The following is an 18,319-nucleotide window of genomic DNA, read 5'->3' on the forward strand; positions in this document are numbered from 1 at the left end:
CAGGCTGCAGTTAAGAACTAAATGCCTCAAGCAAAAATTAAATGATTAAAGAACCAAATGCTTTGGGGAATGAACATACTATAGAAAAATAACAGGACTTAAGTGTTCAAGTGCCTTCGAGTTGAGTCTCAATACTACCATTTTGCTGAATAAAGCTATGAAGTTCTTACTATACCTCAAGGACCTAATTTAAGCAAATTAATAAAGTTCCAGTTTGCACCATGAGAACTGGACCATTTAAGGGCTATTATCTTGAATCTCCTCTCCCTGAGAGGATGCTAGAGAAAATCTTTCTTAGGGGATATGTAGATATAAGGATTAAAGAGCACTTCAGCAGTTTCTGTTATAAATGTGATTCTTGTCTTTTATCGCACTGGCTAGTACAAGATGGTCCAGGTCTTGATGGCATATTGCAAGCAGCGCCTGGATCATAGGTACCGAGGCCAAGGAAAGCCAATGGGCTGCAATGGAGAAGCCAGGCCTCAACAGAGAAAGAAGCCTGCCAGCCCCCTCTACTGGTTGTTTGTAGAACAACACCGCCTGCAGCTTTTGCTTCTGGCAGTCATGGACAACCTGTGTAAAAACCCTGGCACGTGATCTGTCCCAGAAATCAACCATTTAATGAAAAATAGGCACCAAAAAGTCACAAAGAAATTTACAAATCCTCAAATTTAGGATCACAAATGGAAAAAAGGAACTTCTCTGAATATTACAATCTGCTTTAAATTTACATAGATTATGGCCAATCATGAATCAGCTTGTAAGACCATTCTCATTTGTGGGTTTCTTTTTCTTTCTTTCTTTTTTAAATTAAACTCTATGCCCAACGTGGGGCTTGCACCCACAACCCGAAGATCAAGAGTCTCATGCTCTACTGACTGAATCAGCCAGACACCCCATTTGTGTGTTTCTCGAATGGTAGCCAGGTGCATATTTGTAGCAGGAAACATGTAGGGATTGGGAAGCAATACAGCAGACCAGACAAATACTAAGAGCTCTTAAAAACCAACTATTAGGACTTGTGTTGTACGTAAGATAAGAGTGAGACCACTAAAGCCAATCTTTCTGCTGACTGTAACAAACCCCCCCCAGGACTAAATACAAAAGGAATAACCTGAGGACTCTGAATATAAAAGGACTGAAAAGTATATAAAAGTAGGTGGACTGGGGAGGGAAATAAACCTGAAGAACTAGTTAGTGTGGGGGATGGATGTGAGTTTCTTTTGCTTTGTTTTCTCTTTTCTCTCACAGCTGGGATCCTCAGGCCACAGCAAGGCTAAGGCAGGAGTTCCAACAGGCAGCTAAAACTCCAACAGAAATTTCATCTTTCCAGCCAGAAGACTGGGGAAAGGGGCCCCTGAGACCTGGAAATCTGGATGAAACTCACAGCTCAAGGGCAGCTCCCTAGGGAGCCCTGGCAGTGAGTGTAGCCATAAAGAGAGTCTTGGTGGTCCGGAGTGCCAAGTAATATCTTTTTTCCACTTTTCCCTCCTTGCTTTGCCCCAAGGGGCACCAGTAACAACCGTACGTGTGGGCAGCTAAATCTTTGGAAAAAATCCAGTACTTGTGGCCAGAGAACCAAAAGTGGGGGCTCAAGTGGGTCAAAGAGTAAAGGGGCAACCCCAGAGAGGTGGGCTAGAGGAGGAGATTCCCCTAAATTTGAGCATCAATCAGCACAAACCCTAGGTTCAGCTTGAGCTATTCATGTGCAGAACAGCCCCCAAACAACAAAAACCAAACAGACTCAGCAAACACACTGAGAAGTGAACATGTTAGACCACCACTCCAGTCTCATTTGCAAAAAAGATCCAAAGATGCAGATCAAAGGTTTTAAAAACTAAACTGACATTGAAATCTTGCCCATGGAAGGCAAGAGACTTGAGGTGTGAACCTAACTGGGTTGACTGACTGCTAAAAGAAACAAAAAAAAGCAACATTAACCAGAGGCTTTTAACAGGATCCAGATAAACAATATAATATTCAAAGGGTCCAAGATATAATTTAAAATTACCTCAATGGAAAGAAAGAAAATACAACTCATTCTCAAGGGAAAAGATAATCAACAGATACCAAACCTACAATAACCCATATGTTGAAATTATCAAAGACATTAAAGTAGCTACTATAACAATATTCTTGAAATGAGTGGAATAATATAATTTCTCAGGAGTCAGAAATTATAAATAATAAACAAATGGAAATTTTAGAACTAAAAAACATAACATATGAAATAAAAAAATTCACTGGCTGGGCTTATTAACAAAATGGAGATGACAGACAAAAGAGTCTGTGAATTTATAGATAGATCAACGGAAATTGTTTGAACAACAAAGGTGGGGGGGGGGTGCCTGGATGGCTCAGTCGGTTAAGCGTCTGCCTTCGGCTCAGGTCATGATCCCAGGGTCCTGGGATCGAGCCCCGCATCGGGCTCCCTGCTCAGCAGGAAGCCTGCTTCTCTCTCTCGCTCTCCCACTTCCCCTGCTTGTGTTCCCTCTCTCGCTGTGTCTCTCTGTCAAATAAATAAATAAAATCTTTAAAAAAAAAGGGGGTGGGGAGGGAAAGGAAAAAAATGAACAGAGAGGAATCAGGGAAAATGGCAGAGTGGGAAGAACCAGGAATCTGCCTCTCTAAGACCTAGAAAACAACTGTCTAGACAACTAGACCTAAATGTAAAATGCAAAACTATAAAAACTCCTAGAAGATAATTCAAGAGAACACCTAGATGATCTTAAGTTTGGTGATGACTTTTCAGCTACAACATCAAAGGCACAATCCATGAAAGAAATAACTGATAAAGTGGACTTCATTAAAACTAAAAACATCTGCTCTGTGAAACACGACATCAAGAAAATGAGACAGGGCGCCTGGGTGGCTCAGTTGGTTAAGCGACTGCCTTCGGCTCAGGTCATGATCCTGGAGTCCTGGGATCGAGTCCCGTATCGGGCTCCCTGCTCGGCAGGGAGTCTGCTTCTCCCTCAGACCCTCCCCCACCTCATGTGCTCTCTTTCTCATTCTCTCTCAAATAAATAAATAAAATCTTAAAAAAAAAAAAAAAGAAAATGAGAAAACAAACCACAGGCTAGGCGAAAATATTTATGAAAGATACAGGATAAAGGACTGTTATTCAAAATATACAACAAATTCTTGAAACAACAGGAAAACAAACAACTCAATTAAAAAATGACCAAAAGACCTAAATGAACACCTCATCAAAGAAGATACACAGGGGAACCTGGGGGGCTCAGCTGGTTAAACATCTGACTTCAGCTCAGGTCATGATCTCAGGGTCCTGGGATCCAGCCCCGCATGGGGCTTCCCACTCAGTGGGGAGTCTGCCTGTCCCTCTGCCCCTCCCCACACGCTCATGCTCTCTCTCTCAAATAAATAAAATCTTAAAAAAAAAAAAAGATATACAGATGGCAAAGAAGCATGTGAAAAGATGCTTGGTATTTTATGTTATTAGGAAAATGCAAATTAAAACAAGATACCACTGGGATGCCTGGGTGGCTCAGTTGGTTAAGCCTCTGCCTTCAGCTCAGGTCATGATCCCAGGCTCCTGGGACAGAGTCCCATGTCAGGCTCCTTGCTCAGCGGGAAGCCTGCTTCTCCCTCTGCCTGCCCCTCCCCTGCTTGCACGCACAGGCGAGCTCTCTCTCTCTCTGGCAAATAAATAAATAAAATCTTAGAAACAACAACAACAACAAAACAAGATACCATTATACACCTATAAGAATGGCCAAAATCCAGAACACTAACATCACCAAATGCTGGTGAGGACTGAAGCCAACAGAAACTCTAATTCATTGATGGGGGCATGCAAAATGATATAGCCATCTGGTGGTCTCTTACAAAACTAGACATACTCTTACCATGTGATCCAGCAACTGCACTCCTTGGTATTTACCCAAAGGAGCTGAAAACTTACATTGACAAAAAACCCTGCACACAAATGTTTAAACTAGGTTTTTTTTGATAACTACCCAAACTTGGAAGCAACCAAGATGTCCTTTACTGGATAATGGACACACAAACTACAGTACCTTCAGACAATGGAATATTATTTAGTGTTAAAAAGAAATGAGCTATGAAACCATAAAAAGACACGGAGGAAGTTTAAAATGCATATTACTAAGTGAAAGAAGACAATCTGAAAAAGACTACATACTGTATGATTCCAACTACATGACATCCTGAAGAAGGCGAACTATGGAGACAGTAAAAAGATCAGTGGTTACCAGGGGTTGTGTGTGGGAGGGAGGGATTAACAAGTAGAACACAGAGGATTTCCAGGTCAGTGAAAACACTCCATATGATACTACAACAGTAGATACACGTTATTATACCTTCGTCCAAATCCACAGAATGTGCAATTCTAAGAACGAACCACAATGTAAACCATGGACTTTGGGTAATAATGATATGTCAATGGAGGTTCACTGATTGTAACATATTTACCAATCTGATGGGGGATGTTGATAAAGGGGGAGGCTGTGCATCTGATGGGGAGGGGGTATATGGGAAATCTCTATCCTCCCCTTAATTTTGCTGTTAACGTAAAAGTGATCTAAAAATATAAAGTCTTAATTTAAAAAAAAAAAGGAAAAAGAACAGAGAAGATTCTGGAAAAGTGGCAAAGTAGAAGGCACCAGGAATCTGTCTCTCCATCTAGATCATAACTGCACTGATAGAGTCTGTCTGATGTAACTATTTTGGAATTCTAGAGCCTCTTAAAGGCCTGCAACTTTCAGGGTAAGGCTTGGAAGGTAAACTAAAGTTAGTTTTGGTCAATTTTAGTATACCATCCTCCAATTCCATTTGTAGGCAGCTGTGCACATGTTCCTGAAGCAGCTTGCATACAGCTTCCTGAAGCCAGAGAGGGCAAAAAAAGAACCTGTCCTCCCAAAGGCCTGTGCCCTAATCACTGTTGCTGCTTCTGATGAGAGGTGCAGGGAAAGGGCAGTGGCCACTGCTGCACTTTCCCCCGTGCCACAAGCCCCTCACTACAGCTCAAGTGACTATGGGAAGATTTAAAAGGCCAGGGTCCTTTTTTTGCCACTCTTCATTTTCCCCTTCTTTCCTAAAGCGCAGATACTAAAGGCTAGAACACTCTAAAACAACTTCATATTCAGGGAAAATCAGAAAGTAACTGTGCGTGCCTAGGGAAAGGGCAGGCTCAGAACAGATCTGACAGACCTTGAGTTTATACCTCACACTGATCCCTGGCACAGGACAGCCTACAACAACACAAAAATGAGTAAGCAAACAAATAAACAAACAAAACAACACCAAAAAACAGCAAATCCTGGGGAAGGAAGAGAATCTGATTTCTGTAATGACCCAAAGAATGTCCAGTCTTCAACGAAAAATTACAACGTATACAAAGAACCAGAAAAAGTATGGCCCATTCAAGGCAAAAGAAAGAATCAGCAAACTTCAAGACAGGACAATGGAAATTATTGAATCTGAGGAACAGAAACAAAAAAGACTGAAGAAAAGTAAACAGAACCTAAGGGATCTGTGCAACACTATGAAGTGGACCAACATAGGCATTTTGGGAGCCCCAGAAGGAAAAAGAGGGAAGGGTGGGGGAGAGAAAATAACTGAAGAAGAAAAGGCTGAAAACGTCCCAAATTTGATGGAAGACTTGAAAACAAACATCCAAGAAGCTCAATGAACTCCAAGATGAACTCAAAGAGACCCACACAGACACATTATAATCAAACTTTTAGAAGACAATGACAGAATCTTGAAAGAAGCAAGTGGGAAGTAATCTGTCATATCAAGGGATCCTCATTAAGATTGCCAGCAGATTTCTAATCAGAAACTTTGAAGGCCAGAAGGCAGTGGGCCAAAATATTCCAAGTGCTAAAAGAAAAAGAACACTCAAGCAAGAATCCTACTTCCAGAAAAAACTATTGTTCGAAACTGAAGAAAAAATTAAGACATTTCCAGGTAAACAAAAGCTGAGGGAGTTTGTTACCACTAGACCTATCCTGGAAGCAACACTCAACAGTGTTGTGCAGTATGAAATGAAAGGATACTAGACAGTAAATTGAAGCTGTATGTTTTTTTAAGATTTTATTTATTTATTCAACAGAGAGAGAGAGAGAGTACAAGCAGGGGGAGCAGTAGAGGGAGAAGGAGAAGCAGGCTTCCTGCTGAGCAGGGAGCCCGACGCGGAACTTGATCCCAGGACCCTGGGACCATGACCTGAGCTGAAGGCAGACGCTTAACCATCTGAGCCACCTGGGCGCCCCCGCACGTGGGCAATTATAAAAGCTAGTATCATTGTAATAGCAGCTTGTAACTCTTCTTTTTGCTTTCTACATAATTTAAGATAATTTAAAATATTTTTGAGTTATGTTTTGGGGCACACAATGTACAAAGATGTAATTCTGTTATATCGGCAACTGAAAGGAGGGGGATGAAGCTGTAACAGAGCAGAGTTTTTGTATTTGTTATTGAAGCTAAACTAGTATAAATTCAAATTAGAGTGTTATATCTTTGGGATGTTAAACCAGAGGCTGAGGGAGGTGGATGGGGGAAATGGGGAATTACTGTTTAATAGGTTATAGCATTTCAGGTTTACAAGATGAAAAGAGTTATTATGAATGTATTTAATACACCAAACATTCATTTAAAGATGGTTAAGGGGCGCCTGGTGGGCTCAGTCATTAAACGTCTGACTCTGATTTCAGCTCAGGTCATGATCTCAGGGTCTTGAGACTGAGTGCCATGTCAGGTTCTGCACCCAACAGGGAGTCTGCTTGGAATTCTCTCTCTCCCTCTGCCCCTTCCCCACCTCTAAAATAAATAAATAAATCTTTTAAAAAAATGGTTCAAATGGTAAATTTGTTACATGCATTTTACCACAATAAAAAATTGGGGGGAAAAAACTGATCTACTCTCCCCATGCCATTTCCCAGACTGTATCATTGAATGGGTATAGGTAGCATCATAAAAGACAAAGGAAACAGAGAATGATATACCATGCAAATATTAACTCAAGAGTACACATTAAAGTAAGTTTAACTAATGAAATTAAAATAGCACATCAAGATATATTATTGTACTACCTAGAATCATCTCACACACCATGGCATTACCTGTATCACATCTGGGAGACATTGGGTTTTATGATTCTAAAGGCCTTTGGCACCAAGTTCTCAGACTCTCTCACCTCTCAGTAAGAAACCAGCCAACAGGCTCATTCAGGTAGAATCAGCTGCTCTGATGTGACAGACGTTTCTGGGAATCCCAACTAACCAGATACTCAGTTCTGAGGTTTCAAAGACAAGGCCTGATGACTCAAGAGTTGCAATGCTGCTAGAAGCACCCTCAGCCACCACAGGAGGGTGGGGAGAATACAGGTGGCATAAGAGGAGCTGCCAAATCGGAGGATGGCCTTTCCACCTTTCCCCCAGGATAAATTCAGTGTATCAAGCTTCAGAATCACTCAGCAAAGGACTTGTAAGGGCCACTGAATTTTGCCTATGGCTTCTGAGATAAAGTCAATTAAAAGGAAGTATTATAAAATGGCACTGCCCAAATGCCAGCCACTGACTAGATATGGCTACTAATACTTAAATTTAATTAAAATTAACTAAAACTGGAGCGCCTGGATGTCTCAGTCGTTAAGCATCTGCCTTCGGCTCAGGTCATGATCCCAGGGTCATGGGATCCAGCCCCGCATCGGGCTCCCTGCTCAGCGGGGAGCCGGCTTCTCCCTCCCCTGCTCTCCCTGCTTGTGCTTTCTCTCGCTCTGTCAAATAAATTAATAAAATCTTTAAAAAATAATAAAATTAAATTAAACTAAAAATGCAGTTCCTCCTTTGCACGAGTCATATTTCAAATGATCAACAGCTGCATGTGGCTAGAAGCTACTGTATAGGACAGACCAGAGGAATATTTCTATCACTGCAGAAGGTTCCACTGAACAGAACTGCTCTGTGGTGTTTACTGATAAACAGCCTACAGAGGAGCCATGGATTGGAAGAAATACAGTCATGTGACAAGGTGCCATCTAGATGAAACTGCATGTGACAATCAAAGTAGATCTAGAGAAGGTGTGCCTAGGTGGTTCAGTCAATTCAGTGTCCAACTCTTGGTTTCGGCTGGGACCATGGTCTCATGGGCTGTGAGACCGAGCCCCACATCGGGCTCCACGCTCAGCAGAGAGTGTGCTTGAAAGATTCTCTCCCTCTGCCCCTCCCTGCTCTCTCAAATAAATAAATCTTAAAAAAAAAAAAAAAGTAGATCTAGAGGAAAAGTGATGCATCGTTTTCTTTCTTCCCACTCCTTTCCCCAGGTGCCTGATCCCCTACTTGTGTCTCATTATCCAAAGCTTTTTGTGTCAACAGGGTCCAACATGTTCCAATTAAGGAACTAAGAGTGACAACCATATAGATTGTTTGGGAAATGTTAATAAAAAAGTTTGTCTAGGGGAGCCTGGGTGGCTCAGTCGTCTGCCTTCGGCTCAGGTCATGATCCCAGGGGCCTGGGATCGACCCCCGCATTGGGCTCCCTGCTCAGTGGGAAGCCTGCTTCGCTTCTCCCTCTCCCACCCCCACTGCTTGTGTTCCCTCTCTCACTGTGTCTCTCTCTGTCAAATAAATAAATAAAATCTTTAAAAAAAAAAAAAAGTTTGTCTAAAAAAAATAAAGAGCGAACAGAGCCTTGGGGACCGATAGAACTATTAAAGTTCTAACAGTTGTCTTTGGAGTTCCAGAAAGAAAAGAGACTGGGGCAGAAAAAATTATTTCAAAATAATGGTCCAAAGCTTCACAAATTTAGTAAGAAACAAAAATTTACATAATCAAGAAGCTCAGCAAAGGTAAACTGAAAAACAAAATTCTAATCAGACTTTTGAAGACCAGAGAGAAGAAAAAATACTGCAAGCAGCTAGAAAAAAATAACACATAACACACTGCATGACCAGATTACTCATCAGAAACCATGGCAGTTAGAAGACACTGAAGTAACATCTTTAAAGTGCTGAAAGAAAAGACCAATCAACCTCTGACACTATCCTTCAGGAATGAAAGAAAATAACAATCTCAGTTGAAAGAAAACCAAGGAAACTTGTAGCCAGCAGACCTGTTCTAAAAGAAATGCTAATGAAAGTTTTTCAGGCTAAAGTAAATGATAGGAAGTAAACATGGAACTTCAGAAAGAAGAGCAAGGGGCACCGGGGTGGCTCAGTCAGTTAAGCATCTGCCTTCGGCTCGGGTCATGATCCCAGGGTCCTGGGATTGAGTCCTGCATTGGGCTCTTTGCTCAATGGGGAACCTGCTTCTCCCTCTCCCTCTGCCTGCCTCTCTCTCTCTCTCTCTCTCTCTGTCAAATAAATAAATAAATAAAATAAAATCTTAAAAAAAAAAGAGCAAAATGAGTGGTAAAAATCTGGGTAAACATAAAAAACTATTTTTATCCTAAATTCTTTAAAATATGTAAAAGTATATAAAGTAAAAGTTAAAACACTGCTAAATACTTTTTCAATGATATAGATCTAATAAATATGACAATTATAACATAAAAAGGAGAAGTTAAGGGACTTACCTATATTTTACTTAGTGGTAAAATGTTAACTCTATCTGGACTGTAAATGATTAGGTATGCAGATTGTTATCACTAAGCAAAATACACAAAGATACGGGCAAAAAGACACATTTTTTTAATTACATTTTTGTAAGTAATCTCTACACCCAACATGAGGCTTCAACTCACAACCCCGAGATCAAGAGCTGCATGCTCCACTGGACTAAGCCAGCCAGGTGCCTCAAAAAGACTAAAGGAACAAGAACCATATGAACACCTCAAGAGACACAGAAAAAGCAAATGACACAATCAACATCCAGTCATGATAAAAATCTCAGTAAACTGAACTTCCTAAACCTGGTAAAGGGCATTCATGAAAAACCTAAGCTAACATACTTCCTGGTAAATTAACTGAAAGCCTTCTTCCCCTAACATCAGGAACAAGGTAAAAATGTCTGCTCTTACCACTCCTATTGAACATCATACATCAACATCATGGTCCAAGCCAGAACATGAGACAGGAAAAAGAAATGAAGGCAAAAAGATTTGAAAAAAATTTAACATTCTGTATTCACAAATACTATGTCTACATAGAAAAATCACAAGGAACATACTAAGAAAAGCTCCTAGTATTAGTAAATGGATTTAGAAAGGCTGTACAGCATAGGATCAATATAGACAAATTAGCTGTATTTCTCTATATTAGCAACAAACATCTGGAAATCAGTGCTATTTACAATAGTACCAAAAATTGTTAAATTCACGGATATAAATTTAACAAACTGTGCATAACCTGTATGCTGAACTACAAAAACAGGGATGAAAGAAATTAAAGTCCTAAATAAGTGGAGGGATACACTGTTTTCATGGATTAGAAGACTCGATATTGATAAGATATCATTTCTCCCCAAAAACTGATCTATAGATGTAATGAAATCCCAAACAGCAGGATCTGTTCTAGATGCTGATTAAAAAATTTACAATAAGGGGCGCCTGGGTGGCTCAGTCGGTTAAGCATCCAATTCTTGGATTTGGCTGAGGTCATGATCTCAGGGTTGTGGGACTGAGCCCCACATCAGGCTCCTTGCTCAGCAGGGAGTCTGCTGGAGATTCTCTCCCTCGGTCCTTCCCCTGCCCCCGCTCACTCTTGCTCTCTCTAAAATAAACAGATCTTTAAAAATTTTTATATAAAAAGGCAAAGGAACTAGAAAAGCCAAACAATTTTGAAAAAGAACAAAGTTGAAGAACTTTTACTATTTGATTTCACACTTACTATGAAACTGCAGTGATCAAGACAGAGTGGTACTGACAGAAAAACAGACACACAGATCAAAAGAATAATATAGAATGAAGTAACAGAATCAACAGATTTTTTATAAAACAGCAAAGGCAATTCAACAAAGAAAGGATGGTGTTTTCAACAAATGGTACTGGAACACTGAAATCTACACACACACACAAAGAATCTCAACCTTTATCTCACAACATACCCTCAATATCAACTCAAAATGGATTATTTCTAGAAGAAAATATATGAGAAAAATCTTCCTTGGATATGGCAGAATTTTTGCATAAAACGTTAAAGGCAGGATGCATAAGACAAAAAAGAAAAGATAAATTTGACTCCATCAAAACCTTCTGCTCTGAGAAAGTGTTAAGAGAATGAAAAGACAGGGGCACCTGGGTGGCTCAGTCAGTTGGGCATCTGCATTTGGCTCAGGTTATGATCTCAGGGTCCTGGGAAGGAGCCCTGCATTGGGCTCCCTGATCAGCGGGGAGGCTACTTCTCCCTCTCCTCTTCTCCCCCTGCTTGTGATTTCTCTCTCTCAAATAAATAAATAAAATCTTTAAAAAAGAGAGAATGAAAAGACAAACCACAAATTGGAGAAAATATCTGCAAATTACATGCTGAACAAAGGACTTATATTCAGAATATATAAAGAATTCTTAAAACTATGCAATTAAAAAAACAATAAAATAATGGGCAAAATATTTAAACAGACACTTCATCCAAGAAGATAAATGAAATAAGAACAAGAAAATGCTCCACATTATTCATTATTAAGGAAATGTAATTAAAAACCACTGCCTGTGGCTCAGTCAGTTAAATGTCTGACTCTTGATTTTGGCTTGGGTTGTGATCTCATTGGTGGGAAAACTGAGCCGTGTGTTGGGCTCTGCACTCAGCAGGGAGTCTGCTTGGGGATTCTCTCCCTCTGACCCTCCCCTTGCGTGCATGCTCGCTCTCTCCCTCTCTCTCTCTCTCTCAAATAAATAAATCTTAAAAAAAACAAAAACAAACCCACAATGAGATACCCCTTCAAACCAATATAACAGCAAAATAAAAATTACTAAAAATACCAAGTACCAGTGAGGATATGGAGTAAGTGGAACTCTCTTACATTGCCAGAGAGAAAGCAAAATGCGGCAGTCACTTTAGAAAAGAGTTCGGCAATTTCTTACAGAGTTAAACTTATTCTCACACAAAACTTTATGAGGTGCTTACAGTAGCTTTATGCATAACTGCCAAAAGCTGGAAACATCTCAATGTCTTTCAACTGATGAGTGAATAAACAAACTGTGGTACATCCATATAGTGGAACACCACTCAGCAATAAAAAGGAATAATACACAACAATGTGGATAAATCACAAATGCAGTATGTAAGTGGAAAGAAGACACACTCAAAAGGCTATATACTGTATGATTCCATTTATATGATTTTCTGGAAAGGGCAAAACTATAGGAAGAGAAAACAGATCAGTTGCCAAGCACTGGGCACAGGGGAAGGGATTAATTACAAAAGATAGAATGAGGTTACTTCTGGGGGTAACGGAACTGTTCTACAATACACATGAACTGCTTGTATATTAATGACATGATAAATCTTTTTTTTTTTTAAGATTTTTATTTATTTATTTGACAGAGAGAGGGGGAGGGAACACAAGCAGGGGGAGTGGGAGAGGAGGAAGCAGGCTCCCCGCTGAGCAGGGAGCCCAATGCGGGGCTTGATCCCAGGACTCTGGGATCATGACCTGTGCCAAAGGCACACACTCAACGACTGGCCACCCAGATTTAAAATGATAAATCATTTTAAAAGAAATATTTATATGAGTCCAACGTTGACTCTAAGACTTCTGGGAGTGAAAAATTCTCTTGCCTGGATATTGGAAGAGAATAGCTCTGTTCTTTTCCCCAGAAGAAAAAGTTCCTTGTCAATGCCCAAGTAAGGAGAACCAAAGGGCCCACTGGGTCCACTATCTTGATACACACACTAACCAACTTTCTCAGAAAAACAACATGAAACTTTGGGTAAGCTGGAATAATTCACTACTGGGTTACCCCTTACTCTGTGCTTGATTTGGGGCCGGTATGGAACTTCTCTGAGCCTCACTTCACTCATCTGTACAACACTGCGTTGGCTATCAGGATTAAGTGAGTCAGTGTGTATAAAACAGCCAAAACCTCACTTCTCCGAATGCTCTTCTCACCTTCCATTTCCCTCATTTTCTATAGAAACACTTCCATTGGAAGTTAGCCTATTCTCAGAGCTATCTTCCAATTTCTGAAGCACTTGATTATGTGCATTTCTTAAAATGATTTTCAGCTATTAAAGAAGACCAGCCATCCCTCACTACTTCAAACACCACAAATATTAACCATAAAGGTTGTACCAAAGGCAGGCAACAAAGCTACACTAGTGAGGATTCAGCTACTGCTCTTTTCATTGTAAACACAACGTGCTTCAAGTCTGTTTTATCAGTATTAAAGGTTTAATGGTCAAAAAGCATTTAGACTAAACTAACTATTTCAACTGACTACACCCCTACCCCACTAAAAGTGTTTGGAGAAAAACTGAGAACTCAAGAGGTAACAGACTGATTTACTTGGGTCAGTCAGGATGAAATGATGTCATCATAACAGGTAGAATAATAGTGCTTTATCATTCAGGAATCAAAAGCAAAGACAGCCAAAAGGGAAAAAGTTAAACTAGAAACCTGAAGTAATGAACTCAAATATCCCCATTTGCAGTAGACTCTACATTAGGCCACTGTGAGAAATAAAATTAAATGAGAATGTTAAATGCACAGAACACTAAATGGACTCAATAAATGGAAGTTACTATCATTGCGAGGTGGAGGTATGAAACTTTCCCAGTTCAATCTGATATAATTTATACTGGTTTCCGATAAGGAAGATCTTCTATGATCCACCCTAACATTAAAGTGAACCCTCCTTAAAGCTTCTAATATACCAAAGAATAAGAATGACTTTGGGCAACACATAAATAAATAATCTTCCTTCAGAAATACATATGTATAGTCCCAGATACACACAAGTTACTAAGACTGGATGAGGAGGAAACAGAAAATCTGAATAGACCTATAAGTAATAAGGAGATTTAGTCAGTAATCTAAAATCTGAAAAAAAAGAGAAAAGTCCAGGACCAGATGTTTCACAGGCGAATTCTAGCAAACATTCAACCAAGAATTAACACCAAATTTTCTCAAAGTCTTCCAAAATATTAAAGCAGAGGGAACACTTTCTAACTCATTTTATGAGGCCAAGACTGCCCTGATACCAAAGCCCGACAAAGACACTACAAGAAAACTACAGACCACTAGCTCTTATATTGCTGCAAAATCTACAACAAAATATTAACCTAACCAGCCTATTAAGGGATTACACACAATGACCAATTCGAACTAATTCAAGGAATGCAAGAACTGTTCAACACGTGAAAATCAATGTAATATAACACATTAACAAATGAAGGAAAAAGCCCCACCTAATCATCTCAGTTGTTGCAGAAAAAGCCTGTGATAAAATTCATACCCTTTCATGATAAAAATACTCAAAAAACTTGGAATATAAGGAACCTACCTCAACATAACAAAGGCCATATATGAAAAACCCACAGCCAACACCTCCGTAGTGGTGAAAGGCTAAAACATGAGAAGGATGCCTTCTTTCACCACTTCTATTCAACAAAGCTACCAGAAGTCCTAGCCAGAGGAATTAAATAAGAAAAAGAAATAAAAGCATGCATATTGGAAAAGAAGAAGTAAAATTATCTCTGTTCACAGACAACATTATGTTGTAGGTAGAAAAACCTAAAGATTCCACAATGTTAGAACTGATACACAATTTTAGCAAAGTTACAGGATATAAAATCAACACATGAAAATCAGTTGTTTCTATACACTAACAATGAACAATCTGGAAAAGAAATTAAGAAAACAATTCCATTTACAATAGCACTGAAAAAAATTAAATACTTAGGAATAAACTTAACCAAGGAGGTGAAAGACTTGTACACCGAAGACTATAAAATACTGCTGAAAGAAATTAAAGAAGACACAAACGGAAAGACATCCCATGTTTGGGGACTGCAAAACTTAACATTGTTAAGATGTCCATACTTATCCACAGCAAACTACAGATTGAACATAATCCCTATCAAAATCCCAATAGCATTTTTTGCAGAAATATAAAACCATACAAAAATACCAAGGGACCTTAAATAACCCAAACAATCTTAAAAAGGAATCCAGCTGGAGGTGTCACATTTCTTGATTTCAAAACTTACTACAAAACTACAGCAATCAAAACAGTGTAATATTAGCATAAAGATAGACATGCAGCCCAATGGAACAGAAATAAACTCTCGCATATATGGTCAAATGATTTTTGACAAGGGTGTCAACATTATTCAATGGGTAAGGACAATCTTTTCAACAAACTGTGGTGGGAAAACTGAGTATCTACATGTAAAAGAATGAAGGTGAATCCTTATTTTACACCACACACAAAAATTAATTCAAAATGGATCTAACATCTAAACGTAAGACATAAAAGTATAAAACTCTCGAAAAACACCTATAGTAGAAAAGTTCTATGACATTGGATTTGACAATAATTTCTTAGACAGACACAAATGCACAGATAACAAAAGAGAAATACACAGTTGGACTTCAAAATTTCACACAAACTTTTGCAAATATGATTGACATCACCAAACAAATGCAAAACAAAACCACAATGATACTGCTTCACACCCATTAAGATGGCTATTACCAAAAAAACAAAAAACAAGTGTTGACAAGGATGTGGAGACACTGGAACCCTCATGCACTGCTTGTGGATAAGTAATGGTGTAGTCACTATGGAAAACAGTATGGCAGTTCCACAAAAAGTTAAAAATAGGGGCGCCTGGGTGGCTCAGTCAGTTAAGCGTCTGCCTTCGGCTCAGGTCATGATCCCAGAGTCCTGGGATCGAGCCCCGCATCGGGCTCCTGCTCGGCGGGGAGCCTGCTTCTCCCTCTCCCACTCCCCCTGCTTGTGTTCCCTCTCTCGCTGTGTCTCTCTCTGTCAAATAAATCAATAAAATCTTTAAAAAAAAAAAAAAAGTTAAAAATAGCAATTTGCCTTCTGGGTACATACTCAAAAGAACTGAACACTGAGTCTTCAAAGAGATATTTGTCTACTCACGTTCACAGCAACATCATTATGCACAACAGCTAAAAGGTGAAAACAACTCAGCTATATATCCATAGATAAATGGATATATAAAATACCATGCAGTGTTCAAAAGGAAGGAAAATTTGACACATGCTACAATAGGGACGAACCTTGCAGACATTATGGTAAATGAAATTAGCCAGTCATAAAAGGACAAATACTATATGATCCCCTCAAAAAGGTACTCAGAGCTCATGAGAGAAAGCAGATTGGTGGTTACCAGGCCAGAAGGTAGGGAATGTGGAGAGTCATTATTTAACCAGTGCAAAGTTTCAATACTGCAAGATGAAAAATGTTCTGTGAGTAGATGGCAGTGATGGTTGTACAACAATGTGAATATACCTCATGAACTGCACACTTCAAAATGATTTAAATGGGGGGCGCCTGGGTGGCTCAGTCGTTAAGCATCTGCCTTCGGCTCAGGTCATGATCCCAGGATCCTGGGATCGAGCCCCGCGTTGGGCTCCCTGCTCCGTGGGAAGCCTGCTTCTCCCTCTCCCACTCCCCCTGCTTGTGTTCCCTCTCTCGCTGTCTCTCTCTCTGTCAAATAAATAAATAAAATCTTCTAAAAAAATTTTAAAAATGATTTAAATAGTAAAACAAAAAATAACAATATTAAACAATATTCACTTTTATAAAAAAGACATACTATATGCTTCCACTCAGTCTAGAGTAATCAAATTCATACAAACAAAATAGAATGGTCGCTGTCAGGGGTTGGGGTGAGGGGGAAATGGGAGTTAACTGGTATACAGGAGTTTCAGTTTTGGAAGATTAAAAACTTCTGGATATTAGTCGCACAACATGTGAATATATTTAACACTAATGAATTGGGCACTTAAAAGTGGTTAAGATGATAAATTTTACCAAAAGTAAAACACACATACACACACACACACTTGAAAGATGTTTGCTTTCAGAGTTCATTTGGATAAGAGAGGCAAGAGAAGTACACTTAGTTTATTGATAGTGTATCAGCTGTGTGTCTGAAATAATACCAGTGTTTCCTTCAAAAGAAAATTAATTATCCTGAATGAATGACAGAAGCTTTTGGGATTTATCAGCTCTGTATTAACTCTAAAAGACAAGAGCTAGTGTTCTTCTCATGTAAACTCTTAACCTAATTCTTTAAAAATATATATATATATTTTATTTATTTGACAGAGAGAGAGAGAGAGCACAAGTAGTGGGAGCTACAGAGGGAGAGGGAGAAGCAGGCTCGCCACTGAGCAGGGAGCCCAATGTGGGGCTCGATCTCAGGACCTTTGGATCATGACCTGAGCCAAAGGTAGATGCTTAACCAACTGAGCAACCCAGGCACCACTCTTAATCTAATTCTCAATGATGTTTTTAATTCCTATAAGCTTAACTTATTCAAGAAAGTCACCAGGAAAAGTAATCAAGCTCTAAAAGAGAAGACAGAATATTAACAAGCCATTTTTGTCCCAAGTAAACACAAATTTCAAATGACTTAATTGGTCAACTTTATAAAGATCACTTTAATTTGTGACCCCCATTTTCAACAAATTTGGCCTGAGTGCTGTAAAGGGGTTATGGGGCAGGTCATAGAACTGGGACTCAAAAAAAAAAAAAAAAAAAATCCAAAAAGACTTTATGATTTAAAAAATCCCAATAAATTCTGTTTCTGGCTCTAGAAGGATCCTTGTGTCTAAGTCTCAGTTGTCTTATCCACAATACCATAATCCTACTTTAAAAGGCACTATGTGTTAATTATAATTCAAAACCCAATGAAATAGAAATATACCATTGCTGAGGATGGTTCATCATTTTCATTATGTGTGACACACTTTTCCTACTTAAAATAATTTCTACTACAGTGATTTGTAAGGGCACATGCACCCCAATGTTTACAGCAGCAATGTCCACAATAGCCAAAATCTGGAAAGAGCCTAGATGTCCATCGACAGATGAATGGATAAAGGTGTGGTACACGTACACACACACACACACACACACACACACACACACAGGAATATTACTCAGCCATCAAAAAGAATGAAATCTTGCCATTTGCAACGACATGGATGGAATTAGAGGGTATTATGCTAAGTGACATAAGTTAGAGAAAGACAAAGCCATATGATTTCACTCCTATGTGGATTTTAGGAAACAAAACAGATGAACATAGGGGAAGGGAAGGAAAAATAAAATAAGATAAAAACAGAGAGGGAGGCAAACCATAAGGGATTCTTAACTGTAGGAAACAAACTAAGGGTTGCTGGAGGGGAGGTGGGTGGGT

The 18,319-nt window shown here is 39.3% G+C and overlaps 1 protein-coding gene across 2 annotated transcripts in view; it reads right to left on the minus strand.

Annotated features, from left to right (window-relative positions):
* CRCP (CGRP receptor component) overlaps window positions 1-18,319 on the minus strand; it is a 52,997-nt gene that overhangs the window by 14,151 nt on the left and 20,527 nt on the right. The gene's annotated exons all lie outside the window — the stretch shown is intronic.

The sequence above is a fragment of the Phoca vitulina genome, unplaced genomic scaffold, assembly GCF_004348235.1.
Source record: "Phoca vitulina isolate PV1807 unplaced genomic scaffold, GSC_HSeal_1.0 scaffold45, whole genome shotgun sequence".
In the NCBI taxonomy this organism is placed as follows: domain Eukaryota; kingdom Metazoa; phylum Chordata; class Mammalia; order Carnivora; family Phocidae; genus Phoca; species Phoca vitulina.